Genomic DNA, 14,174 nt, shown 5'->3' with positions numbered 1-14,174 from the left:
TTTGTGATGCTGGGGCTAGGACTCTTACAAGTTACATTTTTCATTTCCAACTGGCTTCCTGTTAAGATCTTCCTCCAGTGCCTACACAACACTAGAAAAAGACTGGAAGGTAGAAAGAGACCAAGGACTCTTTAGCTTGCTATATCTGAAAGCAACACTCAGCAGCAGCATTGATTCCAGTCAGGCTCCAGCTTCTAAGAACCTATCTCATGGTACCACTCTCTTAGAAGTACCAGGATTAGGCAGGCCGCATCCCTTCCCTGGAGTCCTAGACAACCCTCTTTCCTTTGTTTCTCCAGCCTTAGGGGAGAATGGATGTTTCCTGCAGGCATCATCATTGTTGTCATCATCATTTCTGGATGTTCTCTGGGTTCCTTTGCTCTTTAAACCTTCAACATCTATTTAATTATTTCTCTTTACTAAATTCCCTCTTCAATTCCCTGACATATTGGCATTTCATATACAATATGTACTACTATTACTATTACTACTACTACTACTACTACTACTACAACAAAAGGAACCTAAAGTTAAATCTAATAGCCCAGTAAAGTCTTTTAAAGTACAATGTTTGTATAAAATCAGAGATCAGCCCAGCTGGCGTGGCTCAGTGGTTGAGCATCAACCTGTGAACCAGGAGGTCATGGGTCTGATTCCCAGTCAGGGCACATGCCCAGGTGTGGGCTCGATCCCCAGTGGGGAGCATGCAGGAGGCAGCCAATCAATGATTCTCTTTCATCGTTGATGTTTCTACCTCTCCCTCCCTTTCCCTTCCTGTCTGAAATCAATAAAAATATATATTTTTTTTAAATTCAGAGATCAGCAAAATGTTCTATAAAGGGCCAGAAAGGGAATATTTTAGGTCTGCAGGCCACCAAGTCTCTTTCACAACTACGCAGCTCTGCCACTGTATCTTGAAAGCAGTGACAGACAATATGTAACAAATAAATGAGTATGGCCATGTTACAAAAAGACCAACTGGCCAGGTTTGCATGATGGGCATAGTTTGACAACTTCATGTTAAACAAAGTCCAAGATAACAAAACGCATGGCATTTAAATCTCCACTGTGTCTAGAAGTCATCATATATCTACATATATGAAAGCCTAAGCAACAGAACGACAGAATGACCGGTCACTATGATGCGCACTGACCACCAGGGGGAAGACGCTCAATGCAGAAGCTGCCCCCTGGTGGTCAGTGCACTCCCACAGCCACCTCCTGCAGCCCCTCCCCCCAGCAGGCCAACCTCCCACAGCCCCTCCCCCCTCACTGGAGGGCCCCAATGGCCCCAATTGGTCCCTCTCGCCCCCCCCCCCCCGCCTGCCAGTCAACCTCCCAAGACCCCTCCCTCCAGCCAACCTCCTATAGCCCCAATCGCCAACCAGGCCGAGGGACCCCACCTGTGCACAAATTCATGCACCAGGCCTCTAGTACATTAATATTTGTTGAGCACTATGTATGCCATAGACAATAATGAATGAAATAGCAACAATCCCCACCCCATGGAACTTAGTCTAGCCAAGAAAAGGAAGAACATGAAGATGTAAATAAATAATACTCATACATATTGTGATAAATACCAATAAGAAATCAACAAGGCTATTATTATGTACCAAATAAGCATAACCCACCTTAAAATGGGAAGTCAGGAAGAAAATCTCTGAAGAGGTTATTTTTAGACAAAGACTAGAATGTTAAGAATTCAGACATTAAAACGAGTAAAAGAGAGAGATTAAAGCATTCTAGGTAAAGTTGATGTTTAAAGAGAATCTCCAGGATAATAGGAAGATACAAGGAAGAACACTGTGCACAGACCCCAAGAACACTTGTGGCTCAATGGTTGAACGTCGACCTATGAATGAGGAGGTAATGGATCAATTCCCAGATGGAACATATGCCCAGGTTGTAGACTCGATCCCCATGTGAGGCGTCCAAGAGGCAGCCGATCAATGACTCTCATTATTGATTTTTATATCTCTCCCTCTCCCTTTCACTCTGATTTGCTTTCCCTAAGCTGGTGCTGAATTTTTAAGTTTGTGTGCTTTTTAATCAATAAAAAATATTTTTTTTTTAAAAAAGACAGGAGAAAGAGAATAAAAGGGCTCTAAGTAAGATGGTTCTGCAATGGGGGAAATAAACATAATTTACATTTGATTTATCTAAAAACGAGTTTTACTCTTTTAGAGGAATTATAATAAATGCTGACAGAAACTCAACACACATGCATATTAAACTTGGCAACTACTAAATATAGGGATGAAAGAAATGATGTAAGTCAAAAAGTGTAACTACAATATACTGCCTGGCTTAGCAGTGAATAATATTTACATAGTCCCAGTAACAAATACACAGTATTAATTCAAAAACAATTGGAAAGGCATGGCAAGAGTAAAAAAAACAACAACAGCTAATCCTCTTCCTTCCATAGAAGTCAAAAGACCAATAGACCTTCCATAGGAGGAAGTCAAGAGTTGAAAATATGTATCAAGAAATAACAATATGATTGATCATTTAAACCAGTGACTTTCAGCCTTTTTCATCTCATGGCACACATAAACTACTAAAATTCTGTGGCACACCAAAAAACATACAATATTTTTTGCCAATCTGACAAAAAATAGTTGTAATTGTGATTCATTCACACCTGAAGGCTATTGTGTTGGCTGTTCTCATTTTTTCTTTGACAATCTAAGAGAAAAAAGGTTGGCTCCCCTGACTAGTCAGGTTTTAAAAATTCTTGCAACACACTGGTTGAAAAGCACTGATGTAGACACAGTCCCATCGATGGCTGGCACCAGCGGTGCACGCCTAAGAACAACATGAGCAAGCCTTTGCAGACAGCTACTGGGTAGGTACAGAAAGGGTCCCAACTCTAGGGAAGTGGGAAAAAGCACACAAACTTAAAAATTCAGCACCAGCTTAGGGAAAGCAAATCAGAGGCTGCCAGAACTAACCCAGCTTTGCATGATCTAGAGAAGGCATACAATCTTAAGAATTCCCTCCAAGGGTGTATAAGCAATGAGGAGGTATATCCATAGAAAAGACTGAAAAAGCCTCAATCCCTAACAGAGCTGAGACAAGGTATATCTTTCTCGAAGTCAATCAGTAAGGTGACTAATATTCAGATATAAAAACAGCAACTCAAGACTTCAAGGAATATGAAAAAAAATCAAAGAACCTAGACCACAAAAAAAAAACAGTAATTTTTTAGTAACTAACCCCAAAGAGATGAAGATATGTGATTTGTCCGATAAAGATTTCAAAATAGTCCCTTTAAGGAAGCTCAGTGACCTATAAACAAGTCAGAAAAACAACACATAACAAAACAATGAATGAAGTATAAAAATGTAATGGGACAATAGCAACAGCAGACTTGATCATATATAAAAATCTGTGAAGTACAAGACATCTGAAGTTACAGAGTAAGAGAATTTAGGTTTTTTATGCTATTGTAAATAGAACTATTTTTAAGTTTCACACTTTTGCATTGTTCATTACCAGGATACAGAAATTGCATTGATTTTGTGCAAAACTTATACACTGAAAACATTGTTAAAGAAATTAAAGAACCCTGCTGCGCATCGGGACCAGGGTATGGTGCGGAGAGCCCCTTGTCCTGGGAAACGGGGTGCGGCCACAAAGGAGGCCGTCTCCTTGCCCTTCACACAATGCACGTTCGTGGGGAACCTGATGCTAAACCATTCGTAGAAGACCTGCTTCTGGGTCGGGGTTTTGTGCGTAGCAAAGCACCTCCCTCACAGCGATCTACTGAAAGTCAGCCCTCAACACAGGGTTTGTAAAAAAAGAAAAAAAAAGTGAAAAAAAAGAAATTAAAGATCTAAATAAATGGAAAAACATCCCATGTTCATACGTCGGAAGACTTATTATTGTTAAAATGGCAATACTTTTCAGCTTTATCTACAAATTTTCCATACCCTCTCAGAATTCCACTTGATTTCTTTTAAAAACTGACAAGCTGCCCTAACCGGTTTGGCTCAGTGGCTAGAGCGTCGGCCTGCGAACTCAAGGGTCTCAGGTTCGATTCCGGTCAAGGGCATGTACCTTGGTGCGGGCACATCCCCAGTGGGGGGCATGTAGGAGGGGGCTGATCGATGTTTCTCTCTCATCGATGTTTCTAACTCTCTATCCCTCTCCCTTCCTCTCTGTAAAAAATCAGTAAAATATATTTTTTAAAAAATCAATAAAATATATTTAAAAACAAAACAAAACTGACAAGCTGATCCCAAAATTCATATGGAAACTCAAGGGATCCAAAGTAGCCAAAATAATTTTGAAAAAGAACAAAGATGATTCACAGTGTAAAATTATGAATCTTACTACAAAACTACAATGATCGAGACAATGTAGTGCTGGCAGATGAGTAGACATATAAATCAACTGAAGAGAACTGAGAATCCAGAAATAAATCCATGTATCTATAGTCAACTGATTTTCAACAAAAATGCCAAGACTACTCAACAGGGAATGTCTTTTCTACAAATGGTGCTAAAACAAATGGATAGCTTCATGCAAAAGAACGAAGCTGGACCCTTACCTCACACCAGGTACAAAATATCCACTCAATAGGTTAAAGGCCCAAATGTAAGAACCAAAACTATAAAACTCTTACAAGAAAGCAGGGATAGCCCTGACTGGTTTGACTCAGGGGATAGAGCGTCGGCCTGCGGACTGAAGGGTCCCGGGTTCATTCCGGCCAAGGGCTTGTACCTGGGTTGCAGGCACATCCCCAGTCAGGAGTGTGCAGGAGGCAGCTGATCGATGTTTCTCTCTCATCGATGTTTCTAACTCTCTATTCCTCTCCCTTCCTCTCTGTAAAACATCAATAAAATATATTTTTTAAAAAAGAAAGAAATGCCGAAACCGGTTTGGCTCAGTGGATAGAGCGTCGGCCTGTGGACTGAAAGGTCCCAGGTTCGATTCCGGTCAAGGGCATGTACCTGGGTTGCAGGCACATCCCCAGTCAGGAGTGTGCAGGAGGCAGCTGATCGATGTTTCTCTCTCATCGATGTTTCTAACTCTCTGTCTCTCTCCCTTCCTCTCTGTAAAAAATCAATAAAATATATTTTTAAAAAGAAAGAAAGAAAGAAAGAAAGAAAGAAAGAAAGAAAGAAAGAAAGAAAGAAAGAAAGAAAGAAAGAAAGAAAGAAAGAAAGAAAGAAAGCAGGGATACGTCTTTGTGCCACTGGATCTGGCAAGCTATATATCTTCTATGTATATAAAAGCCAAAGCGACCAAACAACTGGAACGACCAGAGTGACTGGTCACTATGACATGCACTGACCACCACGGGGCAGGCGTTCAATGCAGGACCTGCCTCTTGGTAGTCAGTGTGCTCCCATAGCGGGAGCGTCGCTCAGCTGACCGACCCATCCCAGCAGCCCACCAGCCCAGCAGCAGCCATGCACTCCCTCAATAGTCCTGCAGGTCTAATCTCTGGAGAATGGGCCAGGCACTGATAGACCAGCAGCGCCGGCCTCCTGGAAGTCAGCCTTGGCACTGTGACCACTTTCCCCTCCCTAGACACTCCACAAGGAAGAAACAATATAAAAGCAGCTGCAAGGTGGCTCCCAACAACCAACGCAAATGTGAGCAGGATGGAGCTGGATCCTGGGCCAGCAAGGGCATCCCACTGCCCGCCCGGAGGGCCAATCATGTCCTGCCCCCGCCCCAGACCCTCCATGCACGAATTTGTGCACCGGGCCTCTAGTAAAAGCATCTACACTAATAAAAGAGAAACATGGTAATTGGCGTACAACCGCTACCCTTCCCATTGGCAAATATCGGAGATATGCAAATTAACTGTCAGCCAAGATGGCGGCCGGCAGACAGGCAGCTTGAAACTAACATGAGGCTTGCTTGCTTCAGTGACAGAGGAAACCAACGTTCCCCGCCTGCCTTGCAGGCCTCTGAGCTGGCAGTTTCAAACATTGTAACAAATACAGACGCTAAAAAAAAAAAACCCAGAAACCAGCTTTCTTTTTTTTCTTTTTTTTATATATTTTATTGATTTTTTACAGGGAGGAAGGGAGAGAGAAAGAGAGCTAGAAACATCGATGAGAGAGAAACATCGATCACCTGCCTCCTGCACATCCCCTACTGGGGATGTGCCCGCAACTCAGGTACATGCCCTTGACCGGAATCGAACCCAGGACCCTTCAGTCCAAAGGCCGACGCTCTATCCACTGAGCCAAACCGGTCCCGGCCAGAAACCAGCTTTCAGCGAGCTGGGAGCTCAGAGCTGGAGTTGATACAGAGTTTAGAGAACCGAAACAAACCAGATACCTGCTTTCAGGAGCGGAGGCCTAAGAGCTGAAGCCTCAGAGCTAAAGCTGGCCCAGAATAAAAAAAAAAGAAAAGAAAAAAAGGAGCAGTTGGGAGCTTCAGTCCCAGCCTGAAAACAGCCCTCAGCTCCTCACCCAGACTGGTCAGGCACCCCAGTGGGGACCCCCACCCTGAAGGATGTGTGACCAGCTGCAAACAGCCATCATCCCCTCATCCAGGCTGGCCAGGCACCCCAGTGGGGACCCCCACCCTAATCCAGGACACCCTTCAGGGCAAACCAGCCAGCCCCACCCGTGCACCAGGCCTCTATTCTATATAGTAAAAGAGTAATATGCCTCCCGGCACCGGGATCAGTGTGACAGGGGGCAGCGCCCAAAGCCCCTGATCGCCTTGCAGCAATGTGTGTAACGGGGCAGGGCCACAACCTCCCTATCCGCCCTGCTCTGTTCCTGACAGGGGAAGGCGCCCCAACACCCTGATCGGCCCTGCTCTGTGTGTGACAGGGTGCGGCGCTCCAACCCCCCCCCTCACGCGCCCTGCTCTGTGTGTGACAGGGTAGAGCCATAACCTCCCCATCGGCCCTGCCCTGAGTGTGACAGTGGCGGCGCCCCAACCCCCTGATCGGCCCTGCTCTGTGGGTGATAGAGGGCGGCGCCCCAACCCCGATCCGCCCTGCTCTGTGTGTGACAGGGGGCGGTGTGCCAACTCCCCTATCGGCCCTACTCTGTGGGTGACAGGGGGGAGCTCCTCAACCCCCTGGTGGGCCCTGCTCTGTGCATGACGGGGGGGGAGCTCCCCAACCCCCTGATCGGCCCTGCTCTGTGCGTGACAGGGGGCAGCGTCCCAACCCCCTGATCCGCCCTGCTCTGTGTGTGACAGGGGGCGGTGTGCCAACTCCCCTATCAGCCCTACTCTGTGGGTGACAGGGGGGAGCTCCTCAACCCCCTGGTGGGCCCTGCTCTGTGTGTGACGGGGGGGGAGCTCCCCAACCCCCTGATCAGCCCTGCTCTGTGAGTGACAGGGGGCAGCGCCCCAACCCCGATTGGCCCTTCTCTGTGCGTGACAGGGGGTGGCGCCACAACCTCCCCATCGACTCTGCCTTGAGTGTGACAGGGGGCGGTGCCCCAACCCCCCAATTGGCCCTACCCTGAGCGGGACTGAGGGTGGCATCGCAATCTCCCAATCCGCCCTGCTCTGTGCATGACAGGGGGCGGCACCCCAACTCCCCAATCAACCCTGCTCTGAGCCCAACCAGGGGCTGCACCTAGGGATTGGGCCTGCCCTCCGCCACCCGGGGGCAGGCCTAAACCAGCAGATCATTATCTCCCAAGGGGTCCCAGACTGTGAGAGGGCACAGGCCGGGCTGAGGGACCCCGCCCCCCGCCCCGAGTGCACAAATTTTTGTGCACCAGGCCTCTAGTAAGCAATAAAAGAAAATAGATAAATTGAACTTCATCAATATTAAAAACTTATGTGCTTCAAAGAACACTATTGAAAAGTGAAAAGACAGCCCATAGCATGGAAGAAAATATTTGCAAATCCTGTATCTGATAAGGTATGTGTCTAGAACAGCCGTGGGCAAACTACAGCCCGCGGGCCGGATCCGGCCCGTTTGAAATGAATAAAACTATTGAAAAAAAAGACCGTACCCTTTTATGTAATGATGTTTACTTTGAATTTATATTAGTTCACACAGACATTCCATCCATGCTTTTCTTCCGGCCCTCCGGTGCAGTTTAAGAACCCATTGTGGCCCTCGAGTCAAAAAGTTTGCCCACCCCTGGTCTAGAATAAAGAACTCTTACAACTCAATAATAAAAAGACAACCCAATTAAAAAGTGAGCAAAGGATCTAAATTAACATTTCTCCAAAGATATACAAATGACAAGTACATGAAAAGATGGTTATCATTATTCATCAGGGAAATGCAAACCAAAACCACAAAGATATAACACTTTACAACCGCTAGGATGACTAGAGTAAAATACAGGTGTACCTTGTTTTATTTAGCTTTGCAATTATTGTGTTTTAATCAGCATCAAGGCAAGAACCTCCACCAGCAAAAACGTAACTGACTCACTGAAGGCTCAGATGATGGTTAGCATTTTTTTAGCAATAAAGTATTTCAAATTGGTTTTGTTGTAATCCTCACCCAAGTATTTTTTTTTCCCACTGCTTTTCAGAGAGTGGAAGGGAGGAAGGGAGGAAGGGGTGAGAGACACATATAGGTTGGTTGCATCCTGCACACCACCAAACCAGGGTTGGGGAGTGAACCTACAACCCTTGGGGAGTGAACATGCCCTTGATTGGGAATCAAACCAGATACCTCTTGGTTCATGAGTCGATACTCAATGACTGAGCAACACCAACCAGGATACATTGTTTTTTAAGACATACTGCTGTTACACACTTAACAGACTACACTTAACAGACTACAGTAGAGTGTAGCCATAATATATAGGAACTGGAAAAAACAAAAATATTAGTGACTTCCTTTATTGTGTTATTTGTTTTATTATGGTGATCTGGAACCATACCAACAAAATCTCCAAGGTATGCATGTAGTCAAAATAACAACTGTTAGTAAAGATGTGGGAAAGATGGAACCCTCATACACTGCTGAAGGAAATATAAAATGGTGTAGCATTTTGGGAAGAAGTCTAGCAGTTTCTACAAGAAATTAAAGAGTTACCATTTGACCTAGTAATTCAACTCCTACCTATATACTCAAGAGAAATGAAAACATAAAGTATACAGAAAAATTCTCACACAAATGTTCACAGAAGCATTATTCATAACAGCCAAAAGGTGAAAACAAGCAAAATGTTTACTTAAGTAGATAATGAATAAACAAAATGTGGTAATATATACATACTAGAGCCTTGGTGCACAAAAATTTCTGCACTGGGGTGGGGGGGTGTCCCTCAGGGGATCACCACCTGCTGGCTTAGGCCCAGGAGCCCTTGAGGGATGTCCACTTGCCAGCGAGGAGCAGGCCTAAGCTGCAGTCGGACATCCTCAACGCTGATGAGGAGGCAGGAGAGGCTCCCACCACCACCGCTGTACTGGCAGCCGTCAGCCTGGCTTGTGGCTGAGAAGAGCTCCCCCGTGGATGCACACTGACCACCAGGGGGCAGCTCCTGCATTGAGCATCTGCTCCCTGGTGGTCAGTGTGTGTTATAATGACCAGTCATTCCCAGTGGTTCTGCTGTTAGGGTCAATTTGTATATTACCCTTTTATTATATAGGAGGATAGAGGCATGGTGCATGGGTGGGGGCCAGCTGGTTTGCCCTGAAGGGTGTCCCGGATAAGGGTGGGGTTCCTGCTGGGGTGCCTGGCCAGCCTGGGTGAGGGGCTGAGGGCCGTTTTCAGATTGGCCACACCCCCTTCAGGGTGGGGGTCCCCGCTGCGGTGCCTGGCCAGTCTGTGTGAGGGGCTGATGGCTGTTTGCAGGCTGGCCAAAGCCCCCAGCCACCCAAGCTCCCAGTGGAGGCTGGCAGGTGTCTGGGACTTATTTATCTTCTATAATTGAAACTTTGTTGCCTTGAGTGGAGGCCTCAGCCGGCCAGGGCAGGCAGGACGCTTGTCTTCCTCCATCGCCGAGGCAACCAAGCCTACTGCTTGCTCCAGTTCCGTGGCTGCCGGCTGCCATCTTGGTTGGGTTAATTTGCATCTAGTCACTATGACTGGCTGGTGGGCATGGCTTGGGCGTAGCGGAGGTGCAGTCAACTTGCATGTTTCTCTTTTATTAGATTAGACAATGGAATATTAAGCTATTAAAAGAAATGAAGTATTGATACATGCTCCACCATGGATGAATCCTGAAAACATGTTAAACGTAAGTAGTCACAAAAGACAGTGTATTATGATTCCATTTACACAAAAGGTTCAAAATAAACACGTAAAGAAAGTAGATTGATTTGGGTTGGGAGGATGGGGAGATTTAAATGATATCTGTTTATTTTTGAGGTAATGAAAGTGTTCTAATTGATTGTGGTGATGGTTACATAATTCTGTGAATATACTGAAAGCCACAGGGTTGTAGAGTTTTAATGGGTGAGGTAATAGGGGTTTCTTTTAATAGTTTATTGATTTTTGGAGAGGAAAGGAGAGAAACATCAATGTGAGAGATCAATCAGATGCCTCTTGCACACCCCCCCACTGGGGAATGAACCTGAAACCTAGGCATGTGCCCTAACTGGGAATTTAACTGGCAACCTTTCAGTGCACTGGATGATGCCCAAGCAACTGAGCAACATCAGCCAGGGCTTAATGGGTGAGTTTTAATATAAAGCTGTTAACAATAAAGTAAAATAATAAAAAAGGTCTGTGGATATCCCATTTAAAATAGGAACAAACAAAAATACCTAAGAATAAATGTAAAAGAAACATGCAGAACTTGCATAAAGGGGGAAAAAAACCCACAGAAGTTCACAAAGAAACATAGAAGATCATATAAATTTAAAAACACATTATGCTTGCTAAACAGGCAAAATCAAGGTTAATTCTATATACATTATGCAATTTCAATTAAAATCCAATGGGGAGGAGAGGCAATGCAATAAACAACAGGATTCTTAATTGTTTTTGTTTCTTTTTAATGTATTTTTTTTTATTTATTCAGAGAGGAAGGGAGAGGGTGAGAGGTAGAAACATCAATGATGAGAGGGAATCATTGATCAGCTGCCTCCTACATGCCCCCTACTGGGGACCGAGCCCACAACCCGTGCATATGCCCTTGACCAGAATGGAAACTGGGACCCTTGAGTCTGCAGGCCAATACTTTATCCACTGAGCCAAACCAGCTAAGGCAGGATTCTTAAGTTTTATCTCAAGGAATAAATAACTTTTCAGTAGCTATTTGGTCTAATGCTATAAGGTACGAAAATGTACCCATAAAGCAACTAATTTAAAACCAGGTAATTAATTAAAAAGCTTAAAAATAGACCTCTATGACTGCACTCAAGAATTGTTTTTTAATTTTTTATTTTTTTTTTGGTAATGTATTTTTATTGATTTCAGAGAAGGTAAAGGGAGAGATAGAAACATCAATGATGAGGCCAAAACCGGTTTGGCTCAATGGATAGAGCGTCGGTCTGTGGACTGAAAGGTCCCAGGTTCGATTCCGGTCAAGGGCATGTACCTGGGTTGCGGGCACATCTCCAGTAGGAGATGTGCAGGAGGCGGCTAATTGATGTTTCTCTCTCATCGATGTTTCTAACTCTCTATCTCTCTCCCTTCCTCTCTGTAAAAAATCAATAAAATATATTAAAAAAAAAAAAAAAGAAACATCAATGATGAGAGGGAATCATTGATCAACTGCCTCCTGCATGTCCATTATAGGGGAATGAGCCTGCAACCTGGGCACATGCCCTTGGCCAGAGTCGAACCCAGGATCCCCCAAGTCCGCAGGCCAACGCTCTATCCACTGAGCCAAACCGGCCAGGGCTCAAGAATCCTATCCTAGCTAATAAAAGAGAAACATGGTAATTGGCTAATCAGGGCAATATGCAAAGTAACTGCCAGTCAAGATGGCAGCCAGGCAGCTTGAAACTAACATGAGGCTTGCTTGCTTCAGTGACAGAGGACTCCAACGTTCCCCGCCTGCCTTGCCAGCCTCTGAGCCTGCAAGCAACTATGCAACAAACATAGAAGCTAGACAAAACCCCAGAAACCTGCCAGGCTTCAGCCAGCAGGATCGCAACATTGTAAGCAAAGGCCAGAAACCTACTTTCAGCAGCGGAGGCCTAAGAGCTGGAGCCAAGCCTCAAAGCTAAAGCTGGCCCAGAATACAAAAAAAAGAAAAAAAGAGAAAAAGGAGGGGTTGGGAGCTTCAGTCACCCACAGCCTGAAAACAGCCCTCAGCTCCTCACCCAGACTGGCCAGGCACCCCAGTGGGGACCCCCAGCCTGAAGGATGTGTGACCAGCTGCAAACAGCCATCATCCCCTCATCCAGGCTGGCCAGGCACCCCAGTGGGGACCCCCACCCTGATCCAGGACACCCTTCAGGGCAAACCAGCCGGCACCCACCCATGCACCAGGCCTCTACCCTATGTAGTAAAAGGGTAATATGCCTCCCAGCACCGGGATCAGCGGCGCCGCGAGGCCTCCCGGCACCGGGATCAGTGTGACAGGGGGCTGCGCCCAAACCCCCTGATCGCCCTGTGGCTGTGTATGTGACAGGGTGCGGCGCCCCAACCCCCTGATCGGCCCTGTTCTGTGTGTGACAGGGTGCGGCACCCCAACCCCCCCCCCCCCCCACGGGCCCTGCTCTGTGTGTGATGGGATAGAGCCTTAACCTCCCCATCGGCCCTGCCCTGAGTGTGAGAGTGGCGGCGCCCCAACCCCCTGATCGGCCCTGCTCTGTGGGTGATAGAGGGCGGCGCCCCAACCCCCTGATGGGGCCTGCTCTGTGCGTGACAGGGGGCTGCACCCCAACCCCCTGATTGGCCCTGCTCTGTGCGTGACAGGGTACAGAGCCCCAACCCCCCTGATGGGCCCTGCTCTGTGCATGACAGGGGGTGGCACCGCAACCTCCCCATCGACCCCGCCTTGAGTGTGACAGGGGATGGTGCCCCAACCCCCCAATCGGCCCTACCCTGAGCGTGACTGAGGGTGGAATCACAACCACCCGATCGCCCTGCTCTGTGTATGACAGGTGGCAGCGCCCCAACTCCCCAATCAGCCCTGCTCTGAGCCCAACCAGGGGCTGCACCTAGGGATTGGGCCTGCCCTCTACCACCCGGGAGCAGGCCTAAGCCAGCAGGTCGTTATCTCCCGAGGGGTCCCAGACTGCGAGAGGGCACAGGCCGAGCTGAAGGAACCCTCTCCCCCCCGAGTGCACAAATTTTTGTGCACCGGGCCTCTAGTCCTATATACTAAAAGAGAAACATGTAAATTGACCATCCCTCTGCTACACTCACCAGCCAATCAGGAGTGAGTATGCAAATTAACCCGACAAAGCTCGCAGGTTAATTTTCACACACAGGCACCGAGCAGAAAGCAGAGTGGGAGAGCAGGCGGCTTGGCGGACGTGGCTCCCTCGGTTGCTCCCTCCAAGCCACCAGTTGGAGAGCAGAGCAGGAGAGCCAGAGGCTTGGGGGGACATGGTTCCCCAAGCCGCCGGGCGGAGAGCAGGGAGGGAGAGCTGGTGGCTTGGAGGACTTGGCAGAGTGGGAGGCCACGGGACAGAGAGAGAGCAGGAAGGGAAAACCAAGATCGCAGGGAGCACCAGGAATTCTGGAAATAGTTCTGGTGGCCGCCCCAGGACGGGAAGCGGAAGCCAGAGCACGGGGAGCACCAGGAATGCTGGGAATTGTAGTTCTGGTGGCAGACAGATCTCCTAGACACTAGAGCAGCGGTTCTCAACCTGTGGGTCTCAACCCCTTTGGGGGTCGAGCGACCCTTTCACAAGGGTCGCCTAAGACCATCGGAAAACACATATATCATTATTGTTTTTGTGATTAATCACTATTCTTTAATTATATTCAGTTTGTAACAATGAAAATACATCCTGCATATCAGATATTTACATTATGATTCATAACAGTAGCAAAATTACAGTTATGAAGTAGCAAAGAAAATAATTTTATGGTTGGGGGTCACCACAACATGAGAAACTGTATTAAAGGGTCGTGGCATTAGGAAGGTTGAGAACCACTGCACTAGAGCAAAGTGAGCCTGGAGCAAGTTACTGTTGCAGTGGGGTTTGGAGGGAAAGCAAAGGTGAGAGACATAAATAAAATCAGGGTGTCTAGGAAAAATTAAAGGGAAGATATCCTAAAACTTCCAGGAAATCACCAATGAAGCAAAAAAAAAAAAAAAAATGCCTCTATTATTCTGTGAGCAACAAACCAAACTGAGTTG

General features: G+C 46.7%; 1 protein-coding gene across 8 annotated transcripts in view; it reads right to left on the bottom strand.

The window, feature by feature from the left end:
* The window catches only part of USP34 (ubiquitin specific peptidase 34), a 245,626-nt gene that overhangs the window by 212,390 nt on the left and 19,062 nt on the right, over window positions 1–14,174 (bottom strand). The gene's annotated exons all lie outside the window — the stretch shown is intronic.

The sequence above is a fragment of the Myotis daubentonii genome, chromosome 12 (assembly GCF_963259705.1).
Source record: "Myotis daubentonii chromosome 12, mMyoDau2.1, whole genome shotgun sequence".
NCBI lineage: Eukaryota > Metazoa > Chordata > Mammalia > Chiroptera > Vespertilionidae > Myotis > Myotis daubentonii.
This window is presented reverse-complemented; position numbering and strand designations above follow the sequence as displayed.